This window comes from Corapipo altera, unplaced genomic scaffold, assembly GCF_003945725.1.
Source record: "Corapipo altera isolate COAL_440 unplaced genomic scaffold, ASM394572v1 105, whole genome shotgun sequence".
NCBI classification, from domain to species: Eukaryota; Metazoa; Chordata; class Aves; order Passeriformes; family Pipridae; genus Corapipo; species Corapipo altera.
The window spans coordinates 1,006,140-1,034,027 of NW_020884965.1; the positions used below are offsets into that span (position 1 = coordinate 1,006,140).

At 46.6% G+C, this 27,888-nt stretch overlaps 1 protein-coding gene and 1 long non-coding RNA gene across 7 annotated transcripts in view; one reads left to right on the forward strand and one right to left on the reverse strand.

The window, feature by feature from the left end:
- Positions 1–27,888, reverse strand: part of LOC113957338 (autism susceptibility gene 2 protein-like) — a 400,579-nt gene that overhangs the window by 340,568 nt on the left and 32,123 nt on the right. The gene's annotated exons all lie outside the window — the stretch shown is intronic.
- Positions 16,006–18,085, forward strand: LOC113957342. Its single transcript, XR_003531139.1, has 3 exons — positions 16,006–16,122; positions 17,397–17,619; positions 17,816–18,085. It is a non-coding gene; the product is annotated as an uncharacterized LOC113957342 (long non-coding RNA).

The window sequence follows — 27,888 nt, forward strand, 5'->3', positions numbered from 1 at the left end:
GGTCCTGCACCTCCTGCCAACAAGTCTTTACTGTTTTTGCTGCTGGACTCCCCTTGCTGGTCACCACAGACCACACATTCCACAACAGACACTTTCCACTGCAGCCTCTCCAGGTATTTCCTTGCACAGAGAATTCTTAGTCACTGGCAAAACTTGCAGTTTGCCAGAAATCAAAACTCTGAACAGGCAGTTGCATGCCCCTCCTGAGCCTCCTTGTGCTTGCAACCAGCCAGCATCCCTCTCCAGGAAGAGGGGTCCTGCACAGCCCCTCACTTGCAGAGGTAGAAACAGTGCAGAAATTCTCTATCTAAAACAATCAGTGATAAATGCATTTAGACTGGACCGTGCCCAGCTTGTATGAAGGTAAACACGAAGAAAATTGCTCTGTTTGATCTACATGATGAGGATTTGTAAATCGGGCAATGATGATTCCAGACCTCGAGCTGCAGGGAGGCACCACTCAGGCAAAGCAGCCCTCGGCTGCATCACCACTGCCTGGCACAACTTCATGAGCTTCCTCAGCACTAAAGAGAGAGGCAGAACAAATCCCTTCTTAAATGCAATCCTGCAACCCATTTCAATACCTAGTGCTGGAAGATGAAGCTTCCGCTGAGCCAGTCAGGGCTGAAATATTGTTTATTGTACCTGAAAATTAATTTCATACCTTTTGGGGCATCACCAGATTGTTCAATCACTGACTGTGCACACGAGCCCACAAGTTTAGTGGCCAATTTTCTTCAGGCGTGCACTAAAGTGCACCCACGTAGTTAAGATCAAATTCAACCCATGGTATTCAAACATTATGGTACATAACTCAACAGAAATGTCAGACCTGTGACCGTTAAAGCATAATATTTACTGTGCACCACCACAGATTTACACAGCACAACACTGCAACCCTTTGCAGACACACAACAGGCCAGAAAGCAAGAAGAATTAATTTTTCATACATTAGATGAGAAGCTGCTGTGGAAGAGATACCAGGGTGTACATCTGCTGTTCACCAAATCCAGCATCATCTGAATTCGGATGTAGTATCTGAGGACATCCTGACCAGACGGCTCCAGATGACCCAGGAATGCTGTACACCAGAGCCATCATACACACTTGGCCAAAGTCTCCCATAATTATTTGTCAGGAACAGACTTGGACTGTCTCCAGTAGTTATAGTGGCAGGTAACCAGGAGGTCACAGTGACTCTGCTGGGGTGCAAAGGAAGAGAGGAGGTTTGACACCCATAAATCTGTGGCAAACTTACTGACTCCCCACTGTTTCTTCTGGGCAAATGTTTAAAAGCAGGTGCAAAACTGAGTTTTAAAAATAAATATCAACTATCAAAGGTCACAGACCACAAATTTACCCTGTTTCTCTTAACGTAAGTATAAACACTAAGAGTATTTATTTAAGCTTGCTTGCTCACGTCCATCATGAGAAACATTAGGATGTGAGAAATACCAGTGCTGAGGAAAGATGTATCCATGTTTTCTGGGACAACAGACCTGCTCCTTTTCTGCCAAGAACTTCTACAAATCCAGTGAGTCAAGGCACTGACACCCTTAGGAGAAAGCTATCACCCCCAGACACAACCATGCCTCAATGCTACTCCTCAAATCACCCCAGCACTGCCAAGAGGAGGCTAAACTTCCACAGGGTGAGGACTTCTAATCCAACAGTCCACCAGGAATGAAGGCACTCTGTGGCTTGAGCAGATGTACAAGCCTTTGGTGCCAATGGCTTTGGGTCACTGCCACCCACAACACTGAGAGCACACATAAATAACACCTGTCCAAATGTGTATTTATACAGAGCAAAGTAATAGCTCCATCAGACCCTTATATTCTATCAGCCAAATAATATGAGTTTTCAAAAACATTTACTACTTTAACAGGCATTTTAACAGCTCCCATAACTCAGGTGCATCTTTGCTGTAAATCACTCGACAGTTGAATACTCCATTCTGAGATCTAATCCCCTTCAGCATTTTAGAAAGGAAGAAACAACCTTCCTAAGGTTGTTTAGGAAGGCAAACAACTTTGCCAGGAGCCTGCAACGGGAGAAAAATCAGCAAGGCAGAGGCCAGTTAAACTCAACATGTGACCTGCCTTGGTTGAGCACAGAGCCCAGTCTGGACAGGAGCTGGTCCTACCTCACAGAGGACAGTCCTGCCATAAACCCCAGCAACATCCAGCCCTGCAGGAATAACTGAAGGCAGCAGAGAAAATACAGCTCATGTTTTTCTGCGAGGCTGCCCCACTGCAGCCCCTGTACCCTTCAGTGCTGATAACTGGGGCCTTTCTACCCCTGGACTTGCACTGAACAAAAGGAGCTGGCAAGTCACACGGACCCAAGCCCACCCCATGCCGTAACCAAGGACAGCAGATTCTGACTGAGCAGCTCTACAAAGTCCTTCCCTGCTTCCAATCAGGATCAGGGCATTTAACTTCAATTTGGCACTTGCTGAGGGAGCAGGAACCCACACACCCTCCACAGCAAACAGGAATCATCATCTCCCAGCTCGGCAAAGACGCAGACCAGCAGAGGGGAGACAAAGGAAGTTGAAGATGGGAGAACACAGACCCAGTGGTGAACAGGGGTGTCCATACGGATTGGAAAAGGCAGACGTGAAGCACTACATTTGGAGCATGCAAGCCTCCACTTCCCCTCACCTCCCTCAGAAGTGGGGGGTTAGACCCTGACAGTCCCCACCCTGTCTCCTGCCCCTGGAAGGAAGGCCCCGTTCTTGCATTTTCTCACATATTTCGAAGCGCACAGACAGAGGCAGGAGAGGCAGTTCAGTGTAGATGCAGGTGGAAAGGAGGCCTGCAACAAACGAGTGTTTAAGAAACACTGTCTCAAATCAGAAATTTCACTCTATTTCACTCTGGCTTTATGATCTACTCTGATGAGCTCTTTAAAAAAAAAATACACACACACTCTTGCTATATACATATATCTCCATCCAGATGAATGCTTTTGTTCACTTAGCAGAAGTTTTTCTTGGCTGTAAAAGATGGCAGGCTGGGGAGACTAAATGAGAGTGGGGAAGAGCCGAGGCAGCTGGATCCCAGTCATGTGGAGCCTGGACAGGCTCCGTCAAAAACAAGGACCAAGCCAGAGACAACCCAGCATGACTGACTTCATGCAGGGCCCTACAGGGACAACCACAACGACACAGTGAGTGTACCACATTGGCCAAATTTCCCTAAATAAATGCTTGATGAAGTTCCTGCAGGCTTTGAGTAAAGATTTATTCTTCCCCCGCCAAAGCATGTAATGCCTGAGAGGCAGAGATCTCAGCTGGCTCATTCGTTCATAGATTGTACCCACAAAAATTTCCCCTGCTCTTCATAACCACATAGAGTCGAATTCCCTGGGCTAGGACTTCTTGCTGGGTCTGCTCCACCACCCTGGATGGCAGAGCAGGCGCGAGCCTGGCAGTGAGGTGGGGATGAACAGTGCCTGGCACTGCACCTGAGACACACTGGGACTGTCCGACCTGCCACCCTCCATGTCATCTCCTGTGATGGCTTTAGTTCACCACATGCCAAAATCATACAGCCAGCTCCATGCTTGCTTAATAATAAACACCTCTAAAGCTGCTGACAAATCCTCCTTGCAAACCTTTCCTCTAGGCAACTTCTGCCCCCAATTCTCCCTGCATATCTGAATAAAATGTGGGCAGGGCAGTGGCTCACCTTTCAGGCTGGAGAGAATCCCTCAGCTTGACCCCAAACCCCCCAAAATTACTGATTTACCTCCAGTAAGTCAGATCATCACATCCTGGTGAACCATGAAGGAAAACAACAGAAAAACAAGCAAGAGAATCTGCTGGGAGATAACAAAACCCTGCAAAAAATCTTCCCCAGCAGGCTTTTTCAAGCAAAGGAAGGAGGTGAAACGCTAAAGTGTGGAAGAAGGTAAATTATCAGAGTTGAGACATTTCAAATGACTGCTCCCTGCTGCGTTCAGCAGCTTTTCTTGATGGAGTCACTAATCACTGTAGTTTACCAAATGACCTTGTTGTGGCCATCTCATCTTCAGGGGACCACAAGCTGCAACAATCCCTGGTGCAGGGAAATGATGCCTTTTGGGCTGTGCTAACTCACAGCCATCGAGTGCTGACTGCAGCCTGTCACTGCAGCCTGTCACAACAGGGCAGAGGAACAGCCCACTTCACTGTAAAATGCCTCCACAGGGGCATTTATCATGTCCAACACACAGCCAGCTTTGTACTCCGGGCAGAGATGGAGAGACTGGGGCAGAAATTCTCCTGTACATACATTTAAAATACCGTCTGCCACAAGCTGGAAAAATGCTATAGAAAAATTAAATATTTACTTCTTCTGTTTGTTAATATCTTTCATTAGTTACTCAGCTGTAACAGTCATTAAAACGCTGAAAGGGAACGTCATGTAAATTCATCACTAGCCTGGGAATACTCCTGCATTTGTGAGCAGGCTGCACACTGCAGCAGAGCTCAGAGACTCCATTTCCCTACAGGAAAGGCCAAACGTCTGGTTCACTCACAATTTACAAATGATTATTTTTCTAATTAATCATTCATCAAAAAACACAAATAGCAACAGGGCATGAAAGGCAGTGCTGGTGTTAACAGAAGGCAGAGTCAATCCATCACAGTCTCACCCTCAGCTGCTCACAGGGGAGACCCTCCAATGCTGTAACTCCAGTGACTGCAGGGAAGGAGCTGGGGAAATACCCTCTGTTCTCCCCAGCTGCCCTAAGGAAAGGGATGATGTATGCTTCTGTTATGCCAAACCTCATCTGTGTAAATTGGAGTTGCAACAGATCCGTGAAACATATTGGGAGCTGCACAGGATGATGGTTTCAAACAGGCAGGTTGGGATCGTGGGATGAGGAAAGGAAGGGCCAACAGAGGAGTGTGGGAGGAGAGAAAACTTGGACAACACAATGCACCGGAGCTGGCAGTGACCCATGACAATAACTCTGAAGGAAAGAGGTCATAAGAGAGACATCAGAACAATGAACAGGGACTTGCTAAATACCTTCCCTGCCTCTCTGTAGTAGTGACTTGGCTGCAACTAATCCAGCACCTCCTGGGCCCACCTGGATCCAGAGGAGATTGGTCCTCTCAGCTCTTGTGCTCCCAGACCACAGAACTATGACTGTTAGTCCAGCACACTGACCCCTCTGTTGCCTTAGTTTGGATTAAGGAACTTTGGAACCACAAGCAAATCCTCTCACTGTCCAATGCACGTGGATATCACCTCTCCCAGTGTTCAGAGTTTGGCCCTGCAGCCCTCTGTGCTGCTCACTCACAGGAGAAGACAACATATCCACACACCTGGAGTCTGAAGGTAAACTGTAAATGCACATGATTTTCATCAATTCTCTATTCTCACCATGATTAATCCAGGTTAGATATCTCCTGTTTGAAAGGACAGATGTTTAAAAGGTGTAACAGTTTCCAGCACCCCAGACCTCACCTTCCTTTGGCTCTGCTGTATCAGGCTGCTGGCCAACCCCTTGCCAAGCCAACAACTCTTCAAAAGGCAGTATGAACTGGTAAAAGCAGGCAGCAGCATGATATTTCAGCCTTGCTATAGTCTCCTGCTGGCTTTTATTACACTTCACAGAGCTAGGCTTGAACCATATAATCACATTTCAAAGAGGCTGGGGTGTTGTTGGCAGTCTGCTTCATTCTTGACCACTGAGATTGTGAGATCTGTCCCTGCTGCTCAGAGAAAGAGAAGATTTCCTCCTTCCAGCAATTAATTAAACAAACTCAAACCCTACAACACAACAACAAAGGACGTCCAAGATAACCAGGACTTTTGCAGGACTGGCTTCTACCAAAGCTCTGCCAGTGCAGCCTCTCCACACGTTGCACAGGGAATGCAAAACTAGGCAAAACCAGGGAATTGTTCTGGAGAGCAGAATACCCCATACATCCCAATACATACCATACCCCAGCATCCTCATATGAAACAGTTATCTGTCCTGTGAGAAAGAGTCTTGAAGACAGACATAATGAGGCAATTTAAGAAGAGCCTGCAGCCAGTCTCCTGGAGGTTTAGAGCATCTGTCCTGAATGGAGTTAGCAGGTTCAGACCAAAGTGGGTTCTCAAAACTGCATGGCCAAACATTGGACTATTGTTCTTTACCTAATTTTAACACACTTGAGAAATTTGCACCAACTCGCTGGACACAACAGGAGTGGGTAGGAGGGATGGTCACCATCCCAATGAGCAGCTTCACAGTCAGAACTTGGAAAGCCTTGGATCAAAAACTTGCCACATTGCAAGGTTTTGAGCAGGTCACTGGTCCCTCCATGTTTCAGATCCTCTTGTACAGTACTGAGGATGTTACGTGTTGAAGACACTGGGACAGGAAGGTCTTGCAAGAATGAAGGCTCACATAAGCTGCTCAGAGAGCCAGGAAAGGATTTCCTTAGGAGACAAAATAGGAAATTCTGAGCCTATCAACAACACACACATCACAACACTCAGCAACCTCCCAAGACAGTGTTTTACTTAATGGCACGAACGTAGCAAAGCAGGAGTAGTGACAGTGACTGAAGGGAGAACAGAGCCATGGCACACCCCAGATTGCTCCCATGGCCCTTCTGCAAGGGCCCAAATCCAAACAGCAGCAGAACCAGCCTTGCAAGTTACTGATGGCACAGGAGGAGCTGCAAGAAACACAAATTCAAACACAGTTTGCCTCCAAGAAGCAAATATGCGTGCAGCTGTGAAGGACAGCCAAAAGCACCTTCCTGCAGCCCAGCAACAGGCAAACTGGGGCTTCAGATTTGCCATGTGGGAGGAGAGAATCATTCCAGCATTTCTACCCACTGCAGGACAAGTCAAACAAGAAATCCAATCCAATTTCCAGCGTTTCAACATGGAAGTCCTATATTAGCTCATAAGCACTAAATGAGGGAGGAAATCCATATTAACAGAAGCCACTGATAAGAAATAGTGTGGGTTCCAACTTTTTCTGGTGGTTGGCCTTTTCTCTCCACTACTTGCATTAGTATTTCTGTGAAGTACCCACTGCAACAACTGCGACTCAATCTATTTACAGGAGGTAGAGAACTATTCAGAATGAAGTGGCTTTTAGCCTCAGGTTTGGGGCACATTTAAAGGTTTTATTGACAGGCAGATTTCATACAGGAAAACTATGACATAAATGACGTGTCTGAATATTTTTTCTAAGTGAGAGTATTTCCTGCCATTATTTTCTTGTGTTTATGTTCTCTCCAGTGCATCCTATTATAGCAAATCTGTTTGGAAGGGCTCCATCCCTGAAGATGATGCAAGCTCCAAGAATGCCTTCTGCCCAAGCAATAATCCTAAAGAAACCAGTTATACTACTTGTGTGCTTCACGATAATCACATACACGAGGGTGCTAGACAGGCAAACCCAGAGCACCAACACACTGCAGACTGGGCTATAAATATCCAATTATTTCATTTTTTAAATCTATCACTTTTTCTAGCCTATTTAGCAAGATCTGTTTCTGACCCAAGATCTACATTTACTTAAGAGATGCTCCCATCCAAACTCCATGCCCAGAGACATGAAAACCAAGATGAGTTCTCTGTGAACATCTCCAGTGCTCATTCCAGTTCTTCAAAAAGAATGGAACACACTCCCTGAAGGTGGACATGGTAATAACTCATACCCTTTATTTTTAGCCTTGCTCTTCCTTCAAAGCCCAGTTTGCCCAGTTTGAGATATGTGGAGTTTTGCAGTGTGCAAAGAATCCCTGCTCATGATTAACATCTATGTGAATAATAGAGCTTTAATCTGGTTTCAGTCAGTTACCTACTGCTCCAGCAGTTCAACATCATGGGGGAGCAAGAGCAGCAAGGGTATCCAGCTTTCATATAACTCAAAGCAGTACTAAACAAGGCTTAATTAATTGAGATCACCAGATGAAAAATCTCAATATATATAAAAGGTAAAACATCTGCTGATGCTCAGGCAGTCCTGAGATGGGATGCTCCACGGGAATCTCAGTTAAACTTCAATGAGAAGGGACTGAGACTCATCTGTGTACCAGAATTACATTCCTCCTGCTCCAGAGTCCCAACCTCAGCTGGATGCTGGGTCTGAAATATAATGGCAGGAACACAAGAAAAGCTCAATGTTTTAATCAGACACCTATCTTCTCTGCCAAACCTTCCAGTAAGCCCAATGTGGACTGAATTGCTCCTTCTAAAACAGCACAAGTGTGAAGGCAGCTCAGACAGCAAACCCTCTTCTCAGACTAGTGCACATGCTTTCCATCATCTTAGTGTCACAAGTCCTGGCTGAACAGAAGCAGGGAGGGAGATGCAATTCATGCAGGCCACATTGTGATATGGCTGCAACTCATTCTCCTTCCATATGTATCCTTCCCACATTCAGAGAGGGGCTGGTCTGGAGCCAGTCAAAGTCACTGCACGAGCAAAGTACCAACCTGGTATCTCAAAGGAACTAAAAACCCACTCCAGTGGTTCCTCTCTCCAACATGCATCAAGTGAGAGAAACAGCCAAGTATCTAAAGATGGTTTGAAAGGGCACCTTGGTATTTGCCAGGCCTCCTGGGACATAACTGACCCCAAGAAGGTCCCAGGCTGCAGCACCCAGTTCTCCCTTCAGCAGTGACCATGTACGGCCATGTATGACCCAAGTCATTCAGCCATGAGTCACAGCTGTGCTCAGACCATGTTCAGCCATCTGCTCTCCTGCTGTCCAGGCACAGGTCCTTCAAAACATCCAGTCTCTGCTGGAGTGGTAGACAGACTGCAAAACTCATTTTCAACGCACCTTCCCCATCAGGTTAGCCAAGCTCTCTTCCACATTGTCTAGCTCCTTAGTCATCATCTTTTCTCCTCTTCTTCATCCACATCCTCAAGTGCTCAGAGGCAGAGTGGTGGCTCTTTATGAAGCCATTCTGATTCACTTCTGTAAGCCCTGCACAGAATCCTGGCACTCCAGCAGGCACAGAGAGCTCCTGAAGCTCTCACACCACCCTAACAACACAGAAATGCCATAACACCAACTGCATCTCCCTTAGTGCATCTCTGTGGCACTACAGGCACACAGAATCATTTAGGTTGGAAAAGCCCTCTGAGAACAAAGTCCAACCACTGCCCCAGCACTGCTGAGCTCACCACTAAACCATGCTCCCCCATCCACACATCTGTTAAGTCCCTCCAGGGACAGTGACTCTACCACTGCTGTGCCAGGGCTGGACAACCCTTTTGGACCATCCTGACCCCTCGCCCTCACCTGCTGCTCACAGACCAGTGCCCAACACCACTTCCCAACTGATGGGATGCAGCTCCTGATTAAATCCAGGCAAAGCTTTCCAGAGACTGGGCTGGGTGACGTACCTCTATCTTCTCTCCAGTTCACAATATAAATGTGATACTGATTTTTTTCCCCAAGTATATATTTAGGCATAATATATTTTAATGGCAAAAAGATGCTTTGTTCCATAGGGGATGTGTGTGTGTGTGTATTTGATTCCTGTGCTTCAAACAGATCCAGGAATGGAATTTCATACTTTTATAAAATTAAGAACAGATGCTGTGGACTGTTTAAACCAACAGAGAAAATAATAAGAGGAACACTCCGAGGAAGGTGACATGAAAAAAATGCTGAATGTTGCAGGAAAATGGAAATACAATAACGACTGTGAGACTTCTGGGACCCATGGTTCCATGCCACAAATCCCTCAGGAAAGGCAGCTACCAGCTTGGGCACATTGAAGTTTCTTCTGCATGAGCTAGAGAGAGAAAAGTAATAGATAACAGCAGCTGAATACAGAGCACATTTGTCTTCTAGTACAACAGAGATGCAGTTCACCTTAAAATATAAATCACAGCACATGGAAAGAGAAACCTCTTCTATTATGTTTACCTCAAAATAAGCCAGTGAAGGCTGGGTTACGTTTGCCTGCTGCTTCTCTCTCTGCTTCTTTTCTTTCCAGCAGGTCCCTTGGTGGGACAGTTGGATTTCCTGGGAAGCTGAGGCAGCCACTGCCCTGCCGGGCAGTCCAGGGGTCCCTGCACACCCCCACGAGGCTGCCAAGGCTGCACCAGGTGCTTTGGTTGTTTGTTGTTCAGTGTTTCCATTCCAGCTTGCCACAGTGATGGAAACTTCTCCTTTTGGGTTTCGGTTTGTCATCACAAGGTTTATGTTTGGGGCTGAACCCAAGCCAGCAGCCTTTTGGAACTGAATTGGTTCAGAATGAATGTCTGCATCTCCCTTTCCCATGCTGACCCACGGGATACCTCACCTGGCGGGTCAGGTACCCCGTTTCCACAAGGAAAGGTTCTACTCGGAGTCAGAAGTGGTTCCAGCCTCTCTCTGTAGCTCCACGCAGCCCTGCAGGACCTTAGTGGCACTGTCACCCCCACTGGCAGAGCACTGTGCTGAGGGATGGAGTTTGTTGAGCACCTTTTGCCTCTGGTCACAGAAACCAGTGCGAGAATGGGACTGGAATTCAGAGCCTGAGCTCAGGTCCTGCCTCACACTTCCTGCACACAGAAGAGCCCCTGCTGTACTTGCAGATCACACATTTGCATTGCAAAGCGAGGGGTGTAAATGCCTGTATGTACAAGCAGATGCACATTCCGTAGGCAGAGCTTTGGAAATTCACCACACAACGTTCTGCCTACGAGTCAAAAGCCATCTCCAATTGCTAAAACTTAAATCAAAACACAAGTTGCTACAATTCATAAGGAGCTTAATATTTATTACCATGTATTGCAAGCATGCAGCTCTGGAGAAAGACTCCCTTACTGTCTTCAGTGATTATTCAAGGGACGGGGAAAAGAAAGAACAGCCTTTGATTTGATAGTAACAAAAAAAAGGCAAGTGTGGAGAAAGCAATGTATTAAATCCTTTTCACAGCCAAGAGGCCAAAGAAAATGCTATATATTTATAAAGGAAATGAAAACCTGTCAGGAACAAAATGAACTGAATAACAGAGTTTGGGCTGAATAAAGAGAAGCAAGAACTCAAGAACCAAAACACCAACCAGAGTGGAAAATACAGCATCCCTGGAAAGAGGGCTCTGAATGGATGTACAGCCCATTTGTATGGACTGGCCTGGATTCTAACTCCACAACTGGAAGAGCTGGCCTGTAATAATTCTAAATCCTTGATGGTGAAAGATTACCAGAAAAATCACTGGGAAAATTCATGAAAATTCACATAAAACAAAGCTACTATAAACCCAAGTACTGCTGTCTTGATAGAAACAAGGTTTTTTAGTGCGCAGATGACTTGGATTCAATTCCTGATATTAAATAATTTAGTTTTATGTATCTAATTGCAGGAAGTTTGTGTGATTTCAAAAATAAACAACATAAGTATTTCATATTCAGATACTTAATTACTATTACCATATTGATTGCAGGAAATAGGATTACCCACACATTATATTTTGTCAGAGGATAATGTCAACAATCTTCAAGTGATGGCTACCAATGAATTAGCTGGGGGTACTACATTAAAAACAAAATACAAACCACAGCCATCAGGAAGGAGAATTCTCAATAAACTGGCATACTCATCTTTCCACTTGGACTTCCCAGTAAATCCAGGAGGGGAATAGATACTGTGTAAGTATGTACAGTTAAAGGGAAGAGAGCTGGAAGGTCTTTATCTCTTGAAACTTTCCTTTCTTAAGTGGGTCATCAGTGCAGTCATTCAATAGGTCCAAAAATGAATCCTACAAAGAACAACAATGCTCCTTCCCCCCTGCCCCCCATTCCTACAGAAAGATTTGGTGAACCAGCAGGAGGATCTGCTGGAATGTATTTCCAAAAGGACCTGAGTGTGGCACGACCTGTGCAGCTCACCAGGCCACCTCCTCCTCCTGGTGGTTGGGCACTGCTGCCGGGGGAGATCAACCACAAACGTCAGAAGTATCTGCAGCATTTAACACCAAACTCTCCCAGGGCTCTGCCCCTGATCCACCTCCCAGCACCCTCACACAAACGGCCAAGCCATGGGACATGTCCCTGGCAGGTTTCATCAAACACCATCAGGCATTTCCTACGAAATAAAGCTCTCCAGAGCAGCTGGTTTAACTCCCTGCACAACCAAACCCACCTACAGCCAGGAAGCCTGTGCTGTGCTAAACCCCCACAGGATACCATGAAGTACAGCCTGGAGAGTCCACTTCAGCTCTCTCCACACAGACATACTGTTATTTCAGCAGCAGAGGTTAAGTTGTGAATTAATGGAAGTGTTGGTCTTAAATCTGAAAATATGCTTTAAAAAAAAAATAACACCAAACCACAACAACTTGCGGAGATGCACTGGGTTTGCATCTTCCTCACCACAGACTGCAGTTACCTCTCTGTACAGCAACACAAGGGAAAGGCCATAACAGGAAAAGAGCACAGGCACAGCCCTTGTACATGAAAGGCAGGTTGAGAATCTCCACAGAGGCACTTCAACATCTCTTGCTGTATAGAAGACAATGCTCTGATACTCCTCTTATTTGCTTTTCATCATCTTGAGGATTCCACAAATCCTCGAGTGCGCTGGGAGCTGTGGAACAGATTCTGCACAGGAAGGTTGGCACTGGTGGAGGGAGGGAGGGAGTGTGGCAGCATTCCACTGGTCTCCAAGGCAGGGACAGACACTCCAGCCACTTCACATCTCCAGGAATCCCAACTGCAGCTTTCAGCAGCCCTGCCTCACTCTTTTTCAGTCACCGGGTCTAACATCAGAGGGGAATGAAAACACAAACACATTCCCTCCGCCCCCCGATTCCGAGGGAAGGCACAAATCCACCACATCCAGGGGCTGCAAAGCTGCCCCAGCTCCCCCAGATAAGGGAGCGGCCTCAGGGCAGCTCTGCAAGCTGGGCAACACTTTGAACCAGAAATTCCTCAATGCCTTTTAGCCTCGAGAGCAGAGTAAATCCCTTCAACACTAACCAGCATCCAAATTAGCAAGGAAGAAATTCCAATGAATGTCCCTGGAGAAACTGGCTCTGGCAGAAGGAATTAGCACTCTCCTCCTCCTCTCCGGACAGTGAAGCAGCACTTGTTTGCACTCACAGCTAACACACTGCAGGAGCCCAACACACGTGTTGTTCCTCAAGGGAACAGCCCCTGACAATGTATTAAGGCCAACCTGCCTCATGCCTAATGCTGCACTTCCCAGTGATTTGCCCAGGATCTCCCACACAGGATTCACACCTGGCTTCAGCCCTTACAGATGGACTGGTGCATTCAGAGCTCATCCTGCCAGAAATCAGCACTTCTTATACCTACACGCTTTTGCTCTGGTTCTTTCTGTGACAAAGTGGGGCTACAGGCCAGTGATTTTCACCTTTCAAAAGCAGAGAAGCCTGCCTGGTTCCCAAGGTTGGCACCACTGGTACAGCACACCCAGCCTGAGGCTGCTGCTAGGCGTTTTCCAGAGCCTAAAGCAAAGAGCAGAGCTCCACAGCAGCCTTGCACGAGGATTTAGGAGCTGGGACACCTCACCAAGAGTTGTGTCCTCATCTTCCCCAGAGACAAGGCAGGAAAGCAGAGCTGAGCTCTGCAGGGCTGGCAAATGTCCTCGAATCCCCCATGTGCACCCTGAAAGGTCGATTACTGGAACATTTACCTCAGAGCTAGTTTCTCAGATTGACTTTTCCAGATTGATCCAGGGCCCAAAGGCACTAATCTCAGGCTTTAGCAAGTGAGAGCTGTGCCTGATTTCCAGCAATGCCTGGTACGTACAGCAGCAGGGAACAACAGACACCTCCAGGCACTGCCATGGAAAACTCTGGTCATTATCCTTATAATTTTGTATTATTTGATTCAGCAACACAAAATCTTTCATCAGATGTGACAGAAAGGGAAACTGCTGTATTTACACAGAGTAGCACATAGCACATATGTTTCTGTGTGTGCGTGTGTGTGTGTACACACCCTCCGTATGTTCTTCCAGGAAGCCTACAGGAATCAAAATCTATCTCTGTTTGAGTCAGATAACCCTCACAGACTTTCTTTAAAACTCCTCCATTTTTCATTTCCTCAACATCACAAGCTTATCCAAATATCCTAAAACTGAAGTACAAATGAACAGCAACAATTCTGCTCGAGCTCCACCTAATCTAGACATAAGCAGCATTTATAAATTCATTACCAACACTAGGAGGATTTCCTTGCCCTCTCTGACCTAGCAAACTGTGGCCAGCTGCTCAGTTTACCCCAGATCTTGGTAACTCTAAGCCATATGAAGTTTTAACAGCGATGCCAGGAGTAGGTGCAGAAGGGGAACAGAGCCAGCCCTCTGCAGCCGCCCTCCCACCAGGAGAAATTCCCATGTTCCAAAGCAATGGCAGACACTCTGCATGCTCACTTTGGAAAGCCTACAGAGGCTCAATGAGAATCAGAAAGCAAAATACTTTATGGCACATTCAGAGCCCAGATAATATTGCTGAACTGGAAGCAACTACATTTCAATAAAAGTACTTCTAAGAGGACCCAACAGCAGGAGATTTCATGGCTGTGCACAATATTTCCAGCAACATCAGCTGAAGTTCTGAACGCTGCATAGCCAGGACTTCACTTAAGTCTATTTTTTGGCACACTGTGGGACCACGGAGGCCATCAATATAAAGACTATTTTTCCCAATGCCAGTTCATAAAGGAGCAACAGCAAAACATGAGCTACCACCAAGAACCCACGGAGTTCTCCCTCATCAGGTGAGGAGCCTGCTTCCCCCCAAGAAGTCCCACAGACTGGGAGTCTGACATGATGCTGCCCATGCTGTAAGCACAGCAGCCACCTCAAAAGGGGCCCCTAAGGAAGTAAATTTAGAGATGAACTCTCAGTCCCACTTAAGTCAGTGATACTTTTGTGATGAGCTCTAACGGAGCCATGAGCTCAGATCATGATGCAGTTGGTTTTTAGAAGGAGGACACCAAGGTGCAGCCCAACTCTGCCGTCTCCCTGCAATATCACCTGTCAAAATACTTCCAGTACCAGTAGAACAGATAAACCATCGGGATGGCAGCACACCCACACCCTGAAGGCACCTCACACTGCCAGATGAAACAGCAGGAGGAGGTGAGGCCTGGGCAGAGTGAGCTGCAGATCTCCCCAGCACATCCCAACAACACAACACATGGTCCCTTGCACCACTTGCCCCCCTTCTCTGCTATGGCAACACCTCAAAAAGGCATCACACAACAGAAACACAGGAAGTTCAGATTTCCAGTCCAACCGTGACTTCTTGCATTTCCAAAAATCCCATGGTTGGTGGAGGTGACCTGACCCCCATCAGGCTCCAGCACAGCTTTTCTTCTGCCTAAACCAGCTCCAAGTGCTGTGCCCCAACAGGAGTTTGGCACTTTGGAGATTTAACAGTTTCTATATTTGCAGAAGAGCCACTGCAGAGCACACACCACAAGGAGGTCACCTGGGCTTGGCACAGCTTTAGGAGGTACCCACAGTAGCTGGCCCAAAACCTCCACTTCTCTCGTGGCATTTCATGCCCATTTTGCTGGAACACCTCTAAAACCCCAGTCAGTCTGTAAGAGAAACTGGGTGATTAAACAGGGGCAAAAGCTCATAATTAGCAGTCCACAGCAACCAGACAGCACCCCTGATCAGAGGAGAGAGAGTCTGCAGGTGATCCTGACAACAGGGGAACCAGCATAGCAATGGTACCTCCTTGCTGCAGTTGCTCTGCAGCCACCACTTCTTGGCTCTGTCCATCACTGCAATCATCACCTCTTTGCTGTCCATCCCCCATACAGGGGCAGCTCTCCAAGTGCGGGCAGATCCAGGCTGATAAAGCCCATGTGCTTCTGTTCCAAGGCAGGAGAGGCAGCTCCAGGACAAGCCCCTCATTCCTGCCTCACTGCTGCACTGCCACCCTCCCTATGGGACAATCCATGGCACCAGCCCCAGTGGAAGCTGTCAACGGAAGCAGAGAACATTCTATGTTCCCCTGTCATCACAATGGAGGGAGGCACAGAACCTTCCAGAACACGCTGCTCAATCATGAGCCTCTCACCCCAAGGGGGGCACCTGGGGCCAACCACCCACTCCTTCCACAAGGCCACTCACCTTAGGTTTACAGTGAGCTGCTCAGAGAACCACAGCACACTCTCCACAGTTAATGTAAAATATTAATGTCTCATTTGTTCAACAATTTTGTGGAAATTAAAACTTTTAGGTTAATCATATACTGAACAATTTTAATTAAAGCAGTTATAAAACAATTAATCCACGAGAGCAGGCTTGGATCCTTGCCAGCCTTATTGGTTTCATACATGTAGGCAAAGCTTATTTCTCCCCGTGTTTGACTTAATGAATGCTAATAAGTGACACAAAATATGCATGCAGAGCTCCTAATATAGTTAGTCCATCTGGTTTCACTTGCATTTTGTATTTGTCATTTTGCTTTGATAGAGGAATTGAAAATGAATTCTCTGCGCTAGAAATTAGAAAAACTTTGTACCCTGCTTAATTTAAAATATTTTTTGCAAATCTTTGGGTGTAAAACATACAGCAATTGAGTACAGTACATTGGCCAGCTATCTTTTTGGTTGCTCCAAGGTTGGAAAAGAGCACAGGACAGAAATACAAGACCGTGCCACAGCACTGAAGGAATAAACAACACGTGCTCAGCTTTTTTTCCCATCAGGATTTCAAAACATGCTTTTTGCTTGAATAGTTGGTAATATAAAGGCAGGGGATAAAATATGATTTTAAGTGTCTGAGACAAATCCTCCACTACTCCAGTTTGTTCTGTATTACAACTTGTTTGATTCATTTGGAGATGTACTTGTTTGCCAAAGCAAGCAGAGATCAAACTTTTTGTTGAATATTTAACCTATGCCAAACATTTTTACCTTTTTAGCATTTCTGTTTGAGTTACAGAGTCATGTTACTTCCAGTAGTGCTCTGGACCACCACGGCCAGGTGCAACCGCTCAGCTTTGCCACGTAAAAGCCCTGGGCAAAGGCCCTGCAGAGCTGAACTCCTTTGCCTGCAGCTCAAACCACCCTGTGAAGAGTTTGCTTTCTCCCAAGCATGCACAAAAAAATGAAAAATGGGCTCTTCTCTTGGTAAGATCCAGAAAACACAACTCATGTCACACCATCGTACATGATCGTACATGATGTGATCTGTCACCATGGGAAGTGACCTCTGTGGAAATTCTAGTTCACAACACAGCACCACCACCAGCACCTCTCTGCAGTCCTTTCAGAGGCTCCCAAATGCCCCTGTGCAGAACCATGAGGGTCCTTCCATTAATCCCACTGGGGTCTGCATCAGCTCCAGATGATGTCTAGAGGTCTAGACAACATCTCCTTCCACAACCAGAGTGGCACAGCAGAGGCACAGCTGCCCTGGGTTAAACTGTGCAGTTACCTTCTTCTTTGCTTAAGGTCACTTCCCATTTCTGCTGCTGAGATGTCCCAAATGGTGACAACAGGAAGCCTATTAGAGCTTAAAAACTAGCTCTGTTCCCAGAGGACCAGCGTCCCAAATTCAGTCACGCCAGAACAAGCAGGAGGAGGGGAATCGTGTATGTGTGTCCTGAAAAGTGCATGAAAGATGACAGAGCAGAGGAGAGCTCCTCATCACCACAACCCTCCTTGTACCCTCAAGGTGAGGAAGGGAAAAACTTCCTCTCTCCCAGTGCTTCGGAACTGCAGAAGTGATGATAAATCTGTGCACGGGCCACTGGCATTACCTGCTTAACCCAGTAACTGGTTTATGAGCCACCCTTGGGCTCACCTTGATCTACAAGTTTAGTTTTGAGTTGCATTGCTCCTGCACTGATGTCTTGTGCTACTTCCTGCAGGAAAGGTGCTCTGACCACTGCAGGATGAAAGCAGGGGCACATAGCCTGTGCTCCACACTCATCCCACCCCTGACCTTCCCTGTCCTGCAGTTCAGTCATGGATGACCTGAAAGCATCAAGACCTGGATGCCTCCATGGTACAAGATGCAGCCTCAGATCACGTCACATTTCCAGCAGCTCATTAAAAGCACCACCTCAGCAAGGCAGCCCAGGAGGAAGATGGAGTGTAGGGAGTGCAAGGAAAAGACAAGGAGGGGGTGAAACAAATGGAAACAGTTTCAAGCAGATGAATAACTGCCTTACAATGAACTTGCTCACTGTTACTGAGCAAAATTTGGAAACTCGTGTGTGAAATGAAGCCCTCTGGTAGCCCGTGTACCTGCGGTACCTGGGGAGGGCAGCACGAGGTTGCCCCTTGAACAGGGCTCAGAGCCCGTGAATTTGTCACCCTGGTTCACCCCCTCCCGCAGCCTGACAGGGAGCAGCTGAACGCCCCTGTGCGGGGGAGCTCCCTGCGCTGTTTGCCGGCTCACATCTTAGTCACAGATTATCCCGCAGCAGTCTCTTTAACGATGATATTGCATTTTTCTGCCAGAGAGATCCCAAAATACCTCCCGAGTCACGCCCAGGCTGCCGCAGCCCATGCTCTCCCCGCAGCTGGGGCTGCTGCCAGGGCGATGCCGAGCAGGGACCAGCACAGCCCCAGGGGGTGAAGCCCCCGAGCAGCAGCACCTCCCGAGCTCGTCCTGCCCGGCACAGCGGGCAGAGCCAACGTGCTGATGGCAACGCCAGACCCAGTGGTTGAGTCTGTGCAAACTCTGAGCAGAGAGGGACACCCGGCACCAAAACTCAAACTAAAATAGAGAGCCTGGATCGCTTCTACGTCCCTAGAACTGAGAGCTTGCCAACAAGCTCTTTGTAAGTGCTAAATACCTTCTCTGTGTGTCACTTTGAAAAAAGGAGATGTGGCTCTTCTGCACGGAGACACTCCGGCAGAGTAGCTTGCCTTTTTTTTTTTTTTTCCCTCCCTTCGTTTTTTTTTTTTTTTAAAGTGTTTAAACATCCTACAAACACTGTTTAGGGAAGTCAGCAGGAGGTCAAATAGAAGCCTTGTGTCTCAGTGGATAACAATCCTTCTGTGAAATCATTCCAGCACGAATCGAGTCACTCTTACATCTCCCTCTCCACCTTTTTTTCCTTTTATTTTAAAGGCATTTTAGCAAAGCTCACTTTGAAGTTTAAACCTCCTGCAACAACACCGCTTGCCAACAAGATAAAATATTTAGTACTGCTATATACTAAAATCATATCTCTAACAATACCTTCCACGCCTGACATAGCACAAAAGTTAATTCACCCAACAAAGCAATGCTTGCATTTTGTGTCTCGAGAAGCAACAATTTATCTTTTTTGTATATATAAATTACATACACCATTGTGCCATTTAAACCTAAAACCTCCTGTTGTTAAATAGAGAATAGAAAGATGTTTAAACACAGACAAAAAGATCAGAGCTGTAGGAAGAGCTGTGACAAATGCAGGAGAATGGCAAAATAAATGCAAAAACCACGATGCTCCCCAGCAGATCCTCCCTGCTCAAGCCAACACGTCCTTCACCTTGTTGGGTTGGTTGGGGGTTTTTGGCAGCAGCATCTCCCTTCAGCTATAAAGGCAATGGTATCTATTTGTGATTGCTGGCAAGAGCCCATGAGGAAACACATCCCCATAAGGGCACTGGTAAGGCAGCAAATGCACCACCTGGGCAGGAGGGGATTTTAGGAGCAGCCACTTGCCCATGCTCACACCACCTCTGCTGTTGCCCAGTTTATTGTGGTTGGTGTGTGACATTTAATGCCTGTGGCTGCCTCTCTCTCTTGGAGGGTCCCTGAACAGATGATGGCAAGCACTCACTGTCATGGATTCAATGGGAAAACAAAACAACTGCAGGTGAGGACAGGCAGTGCCTGCCAGTGACAACAGTGTAGGTACAACGTGCCTGTCACATACCTCCTGCCCCCCCTGCCTTAGACCAGGGACCTGCAGAGTGCTTACCCAGTTCTGTGCACGGCCAGGGAAGGAGAAGCTTCCCCTCTACAGATGTGCTCTGAGCAAAGGCAGGAATGGTGCAAGGGTTGGGGAAGAGAATGGAAGGGAAACTTGTCCTGCAATCTGACCTTTTGGGTTTGTTGTTTAAGAAAATAATGGGAATGTTGCAGTGACTGCAATGTTTTGTTGGCAAGGTTGTTTCATCTTAGTTTTGTCTCCCCTATCTGTCTTGCCTCCTTTAGTCGCCTCTTCAAAATAAAGAACCAGTAACTACCTTTCCCCAGCCAAAATCCTACCATTTCTACCCTTGCTTTTATAGGCTGCTCTTTACCATGTGAAGAGGCATCACCTCAGTGCCTCACGTACCACGTCCCCCCTCCCAGCACAATTCGATTCATTTTACTCTTTCACATAAAATTAGTGGAAACAGTCCCAAAACGTCTGTCTTTTCCCATCTCTTTGCTGTACCTAGAGCACACAAACTCCTCCCCAAGCAATTCAATTCCCCTCTCACATATGCTCAGCACACATGCACTCAGTAATTCCATCTCCACAGAACTGGCTCAGGGCTCCCGAACTCAAAAAAGGCAAACTAATTTAAAAACAAACACATAAATGCCTTCCCCTTTTACCTCTTCAGGATGCAAACAACAGCACTGCCAGTGTGAGTCAGCTCCCAGTTCTCGAGATCATCTCCAGAGCTCTGTCTTACCCCAGAACACAGCCCCCTTCACTGGCCTGTGATGCCACCTGGGATCCAATTTGCCTTCCCATCCTTGTGCTCCCCTCTCCCCATCCCTGCCTTATTCTTGTTCCATTCAAACACCATCTTCAACCTCCCTGTTCATCTCCCAAAGCTTCCCAACCAGTAGCTTTTCAATATGGTTCACATCCTCCTCTGGACTTTGGTGTCTGTCCCCTTGCTGCCCATGGCCAAATCTCTCCCCAGCAGACTGGGGGAGGCCCCTCTGGGAGCTCACATGGAGCGGAAGAGATCACAGCTGGGGCCTTTTTACAATGTGAGGCAAACAAAATCCAGGCACTGCCAGATGACTGTTACCTGCAGCATGAATAACTGCTTTTTACAGGTTTATTATTTTTTAAACAATAGTGTGTGTATACACATCCATATATATGCTTTTTTAAGGTACAGACAGGATTTTCATGGCAGTGATTTTATTTTGCTCTTCTTGGAAATTAAGAGCATAATTCACCAGGTGCAAACTTCTGCTAGGAACAAGCATTTCTAAAAATTCATCCTCTGCTTTCCCATTTAGAATTACCCCACAGCTAGAGCCTCAGTCTTTATCTCACTGATACCTGATGTAGTTCTAAAGGCAGAAGCAGAAATACTACTAATTTACTGCAGTGTAAAAGTTGAGTTTGTATTCATGACATTAAGATCAATGGCACAGAATCAAGCCCTTCTAACTTGAGTCCAGCACCAGGACAGCAGTAACTGCCATAAGATGGTCTAGGCAAGTATTTAAGCAGAACCTCCAGGTTATCGTTTCCTTCCTGTCTTGTGCACCTGCTGCTACAACGTGTTTTTAAGAAACCTGGCTCATGGATCTGGTTGCTGACAGAATGACCTGATGGATAAGGTGAGAAGCAGGATTCTATCATGGGAATCTTGCCCACCCCGGAGTAGATCACAGTGAACCCTGTCCCTGGAGGAGCACCCCAAAGCTCTGGGGAGCACCCCAGGAGCCGACCGAGCTCCTGCATCCCCTGCGGCAGCCGGGAAACGTGACCTAGAGATGCTGCTCTGCAAAAATGATCTATGAGAAGGAATCAAATAACAGTAATAAAAAAGCACTCCACCTGTGGGTGATCATACTTCTTAAGATGGATTAACAAAATGACTGCTTATTTATTGAAAATAATGAATAGCCTAGTGCTTTTAGTTCAGGAAGGGATGCAGGGGGGAAAACCTGCTGCAGCAGAGTTTTAAATAAACTGAAAACCTCTGGCAGTGGCATGTATCACAGCCAGGAGTGATACAGGGACTCCTGGGAACATGACTAATGGCAGCTCCTGGAAAGCACACCAGGAATATAAGCAAAGCTGGTAAAAGAGTCAAATGGAGGGAAAGGGAAATGCAGAGAAGAAAATGTAGGTTTGCTCAGCCTGGCTCAAGACTGATGCCTCAAACCAGGATTTTAGAGAATTCTGAAACAAAGGGAAGGAAATGCTGTCCCTGAACTAACCCTTGCACCAGGTCCTGTCTCATGTCTCTGGACTCTGGCCAAGCCCACTGGCACGAGCATCTCTGTTAACACCTGAGCTGGGGCAGAGGCTGTCTAAAAGGAAGAGCAAAACTCTCAACCTGGGCTCCAGGACCTATCAAACAGACTTCCAGCAGGTCAACACTAAGTCTTCACAGCATATTTCCAATTCTGGGTATTTCCTCTATTATCAGACTCTGTAGGCAACCAAAATCTTTAAGGCATCTTTCATCAGCACCCACGAGTGAAGCAGGGAAGGGCTCTTTGTTTTACAGAGCAGTGCAGAGAAAGCAAGAAATCAGATTTCTAGGTCTAAATTCCCCTCCCAAAACCACATGGTCTCTTTAGTGTACCTTGTCTAGAGATCTTCAGAGGTGCTTTGTTTTGAGGAACCTCAGGAGCAAGGATTTAGCCCAGTTCAGCTGTTCCTTCCATGACTCCATGGGACCAAGTCCCCTGCCAGAAGAGAAACTGAATCCAAGTCCCACAGCCTCTCCTGCTATTACACATCCCCCTTCACCAGAAAACCATTATATCCACCCCTGACACTTCACAAGTGGTGAAAAACAGACATCAGCAAAGATATCAACAGGATTTTAACCCCTGTAACCAGAAAAGGAGGGCATCACCACGAAAGTAAAAATGCTTTTTAGAGATGAATTCTGTAACCTCAAATTTAATTTTACTCTTTTCTTGGAATTTCATTAACCAGCAGCAAGGAAAGGGCAAAGGGAGCAAGACATTTTGCCAGGCACTTCATGGCAATGAGATTAGGAACACCCTGAAGGTAACACGGCACCACAGATACATTTTTTGCAGCAGTGTGTAGCCCAGCAGTGTAAGAGGAAAGTGGGGTCATTCAGGACAATGTGATCTCCAGTACACACAGGGGCAAAAGTAAAACACTTCCCTCTGGATTAGCTTTCTTCCCAACTGTACCCAGCGAATCATGGAAGCAGATTAGTTCTGGGTGTTCATTCAAACCATAATCCTCTAACCCCAGTGCTGTTGCCTTCATGGTGCTAATTTAGTGAAACAGAAGATTCCATATGAAAGGCCTTACAGCTCATCTCAGTTCCCAAGAGATGGCTGATAAAAACAGGACCTTATTCAAATTTCAGGTACCACAGTGCAGAGCCATGGAGTACTGTGCTTTGACACCAACACTGCTAAACAAAAGCTTCCTCAAGAACTTACTAATTCCTTTTAAACTGAAAAAATGCACATTTGTGCTTTTTCTGCCTGTCACATTCCTATTTGGACATCCAGGACTTGCACAGCTCTGAACAAAAAATACACCACTCCTGACAGTTCATTCCTAAACAGGGGAAGAGTTAGATGAAAACAGAAATTCAGCATCCAAGCTTTTAAGAAACTAACCTGGCAGATTGCATGCAAACTTCCTTGGCAAACACAAACAACAGGAGCTGAATAATACATATAAATATATATTGACAGAATGGCTTCTGCACACACCACTTTCAAGGTATATGATGGGAGCACCAGCGAATTTTATGGAAAGCCAGCACTGACTTGGCTTGAAAGGCACCTTAACAAACAAAGGAAGTACATTAAAAAAATGCAGTGCTAAGACATTATCAAAACATGCATTATAGCCTGTGAAAGCCCTGTGTAAGCCAGTGTGTCTGCAGAGGACTGTGCAGAGCATTGATCTGTCTGTATTCCGGCCGCTTTTCGGGTGATGCCTGACCGTAGTTTACAAGGGCAAGCTCAGAGGTCCCCATTGTTTATTTCTCTGCAGTCTTTTACTTGTCACTGATAATAGTTTTCAAGTCATCCAGCCTGGGAGGATGCAGACAGGGGTCTGCCAGGGGTGAGAGGTCAAAGCAATAATGTGCCAAGCAGGGTCAGAAATATTTATCTGCACCAAAATGGTTCTGGATAATCAAATAGTAGAAAATTAGTTTCGTGACAAGGCTCGTATTTGGCTGTTTTCCTTACACAGCACAGGGAAGGAGCAGGGCCCATCTCCAAAGAAAAGGACACTTTGCCACGTGTCTGCCTCAGCTGTTGCATGGAGACTGTGACAATCCTGCTGTGGCATCCACCAACCTGCTCCTACCACCTTGGAGAGAGGCCCTGCCTGGCCCCAGCTCTGCTGAGCTTTCTGTGGGCACGAGGGCTGCAGCCCAAAGCTTCAGGGACAGGGAGTATCTGTGGGGAGTGTCTATTCCCAGGCATGGCACAACCCCATGAAGTCATTGGAGCTCCTACACCTCTGGTAAGTGGTGCAGGGTGAAGGTCAAACACCCAGCTTACACTAAATCCTGAAACCAAGATTGCTCCAGAGCTGGCCAAGAGCTAAAATCTTCTGGACAGATAAAATCACTCACAAAAATACACCCAAGTGCCAGCCCTTCAGCAGGCACACCAGCACTTTGTATGCTCTGTCTCCTCTCCACTCTGCCAGCTGTTTTTCACTTCATGTTTACTGGTAATGCAGCAGAGCATCAGCCCCCTGGATTTCAGTAAAGTATTTACTCACACTGAAATGGGAAAACATTGCTCTTGTTAAAAACTCCCATCAGACTGAAGCAAATCTGCTCCTCAGATAATATAATGGCACTGAGATCCTCAAGAGAACCCCCTCCAAAGCTAATAAAGTGAAAACAAATCCAGTTACATTAGGTTAATTTAAAGAACTTCTCTTTTTTAAATGTACGTGGAGAGAAAATGGAAGAAACCTACTACTTTAATTCCAGCATTATAAATTTGATTTAGCGAGTGCAGTGCACACCACTGTGAGAGCAATAACAATATAGGAATGTTTTAAGCAGAGAAAATAAATTATTTCAAAAGGGAGTGGTGAGGGAAGAAATGACAAATGTGTGAGAGAGAACCCGCTCCAATATTAATTAGAGATCTGCACTTCAGTTTGCATTTGGCTTCATTAAACAAGGAACTGGAGTTAGCAGAGGCTCCAGACTCAATGGAGAAAAACAGCTGGAAACTCAGGCAAACCCCTCCAGAGGTGCCTGGTTCTTACCCCAGCTACAGGAGAGCCCTGGGTGACCAGCTCAGATTTATGCTCCCATTCTTTGCACACCCAAGTGCAAATGATGAACCCCATCTCTGGGGAACAGCTGCAGTCCCAGCTACTACAAAGGAGCAGGAGAGACTTCATGCTTAAAATCAATGAGTCCACCCAAGCTACTGCTCCCAACGGGGGTTTTAAACCCACCTAAAGTGAACAGTGATCAAGACAGTGAAGTGCTTCAGCAAGCAAACAAATGAACTGCGGGTAGTACTCACTAAATGTGGGAGCACCTCCCTGTGTTCCCCATGTCTGCTTCCTTGGGAGCCAGGAGGAAGCTGAGCATGGGATGTTCTGGACACCTCCTGCTGGGACTGAGCCTCGGGCAAACCCTCCTGCCTTTGTGCTGGAAACACTGGAGGATCTCAGAACAGAGATGTTCTCTGCAGACACAACAATACTGTTGCATTTTCCATGCACAGTCCCCAGGTTACTACCACTGCAAATCCTTTCATTTTCACAGGAACAGGTATTTTTTCTCTAGCCCCTGGAGACACTGACCCAAAACACACTCCCTTAGAGCAATCCCATGTCTCCTTGCAAGGTAACTGGCATGTTTTCCTTTGGCTTGGTATCAACCACACTCACTTCTCAAACCCTGGCAGCTGGCAAGCAATGGCTGTGGCTACATAACTTCCCCCAAAATCAGTGGGAGAGGTGAAAGAACAACAGACACCTGCCCATCCATGTGTGGAATTGCCACTGAGCCTTAGTGCTGTGGAGGTAACTCTGCTCTGCAGAGGGGACCTGCTCCTCCACCTCCAGCACCACATGGAAAAAGGGAAAGCAAACGTAGCAGCAACGTAATCCAAAGCAGATAACACCAATCAGGGAGGTATTAAATGAGGTGTCCCCCCCTCAAAAAAACCCAAAAACAAACAAACCAACAAACCAAAAGACAACACAAGGAACGACAAATTAATACACAGGCTCTGTTTTATATATAACATCTGTCAAAATACTGAAGTGTTTGCTTTGTTGTACAAGCAGGAGGTTATGATTTTGCAGACAGTCATAAAGCAGGGCAGTATTATAAAAATTATGGATTTGCTTCATTTTCTCTACTGGTTTGCAGTTACTAATTATGAGACTACTAAGTGCCAAATAGTCAACAAGCAAATCTAATTGGTATTTAACTGCAGCCAGCCAGGTTGTAGATGCATTCACAATACACACATGTGCATTTAGTTCACTGCTGGTTGCATGTGGAGTTGGGTCTACGAAAGGGAGGGCAGCACCACATCTCCCAGCCACGTGTTTGGACACACTCTGCCAGAAGGCACATCAAGGCAGCTGAGAAAGAGTCTCATTTTTTCTGACTTGGGCTCCTTATTGCAAGAACCAAGTAGCAGAAGGCAGAATATAGAACCAGAGAATGGTTTGGGTTGGAAGGACCTTGAAAGGTCACATAGTTCCCTGCCCCCAGCCATGGGCGGGAACATCTTCTACTGGATCAAGTTGCTCAGAGCCCCATCCAACCTGACCTTGAATGTGTCCAGGGAGGGGGCATCCACCTCTCTGGGCAACCTGTGCCAGTGTTTAACCACCCTCATTGTGAAGCAGTTTCCCTTATATCCAGTTTGAAGCTACCCGCTTAGTTAAAAAACATTCCCCCCTGTCCTATCAGTACAGGCTCTACTATAAAGTTTCCCCATCTTTCTTACAAGCCCCCTTAAAGTATTAAAGGGCCACAATAAGGTCTCCCTGAAATGCTCTGAATTTCTTGAGAAGTCTCAGCTGACGTGCATGTAATGCAGAATAGTGACCACACTTGAGGCTTTAATCTCTTCTAGTGCCAAAATCCAGCCCCTTTCCTGCAGCAGGGTGTGGGGACGGGCTCGTTACTTCCATAGGCTGGAAAGGGTGTGAGAGGTGGCAATGGGGTAGAGATAACTGGGGTACAAATCTTGAACTGATGCTGCAGCAAAGCCATGTCAGTCACTTACAAGCCCCCAGAGGAGCAGGAGAGTGAGGATCACTGCATCACTTTGGAGGAAAACAGACCCACAAGGACAGCAGGGACGGACAGGGAGGGAGAGGAGGCTGGGACAGGGGACGCCTCACCTGTCACACCAGAGAGAGCTGCTGTGCTAAAAAGGCTGGTGATAAAGCCAGGAACAAGAATAGGGAGGAGGAGATGAAGCAAATCAGAGTCCAGCAGCTGCACTGCAGTTGCTGGGTTCATTCCCACAGTCGTCCTGGCTGGGACAAGGGAGCAGGGAAATAGAGACATGACTTACTCCCTTCCTCCTGGCACAGCCGAGCCCTGAGCACCAGATTACAGAGCTGCATGCTCAGAAGTGATTCCCAACAGACTGGGACTGGATGCTCAATGAGGGCTCTGCTCCATCTCTGCCCTGGGGGCACCTGCTTCCTGAAAAAGCCAGAGCTGGGTCACCGTGTCCTGGGACACACTGATCCTTGAGCAAACCAAGGAGAGCAGCAGTTCACCCGAACCTCCAGCACAGAAGTGAATTTATCCTTTCTCTAAGCCCCAGTTCCCCTAGAGCATCCCCAGTCACAAGTGGGAGAATCTTGTTTATTTGACCACCACTCCAGAGGTGTAAGGAGTCGTCTGGAAATGGTACCTGGAGGATCCACGAGAATGAATAAAGCAATTCCAAAGTGGCACAAATAAAATACAGCATGACAATGAGGAAAATACTTTTGGTTTTTATCCCTTTGCAATGCAGTTATCAGTTAGCCTTGATTTGCAGTTCCACTTTACCCTGCCAACTTCCAAG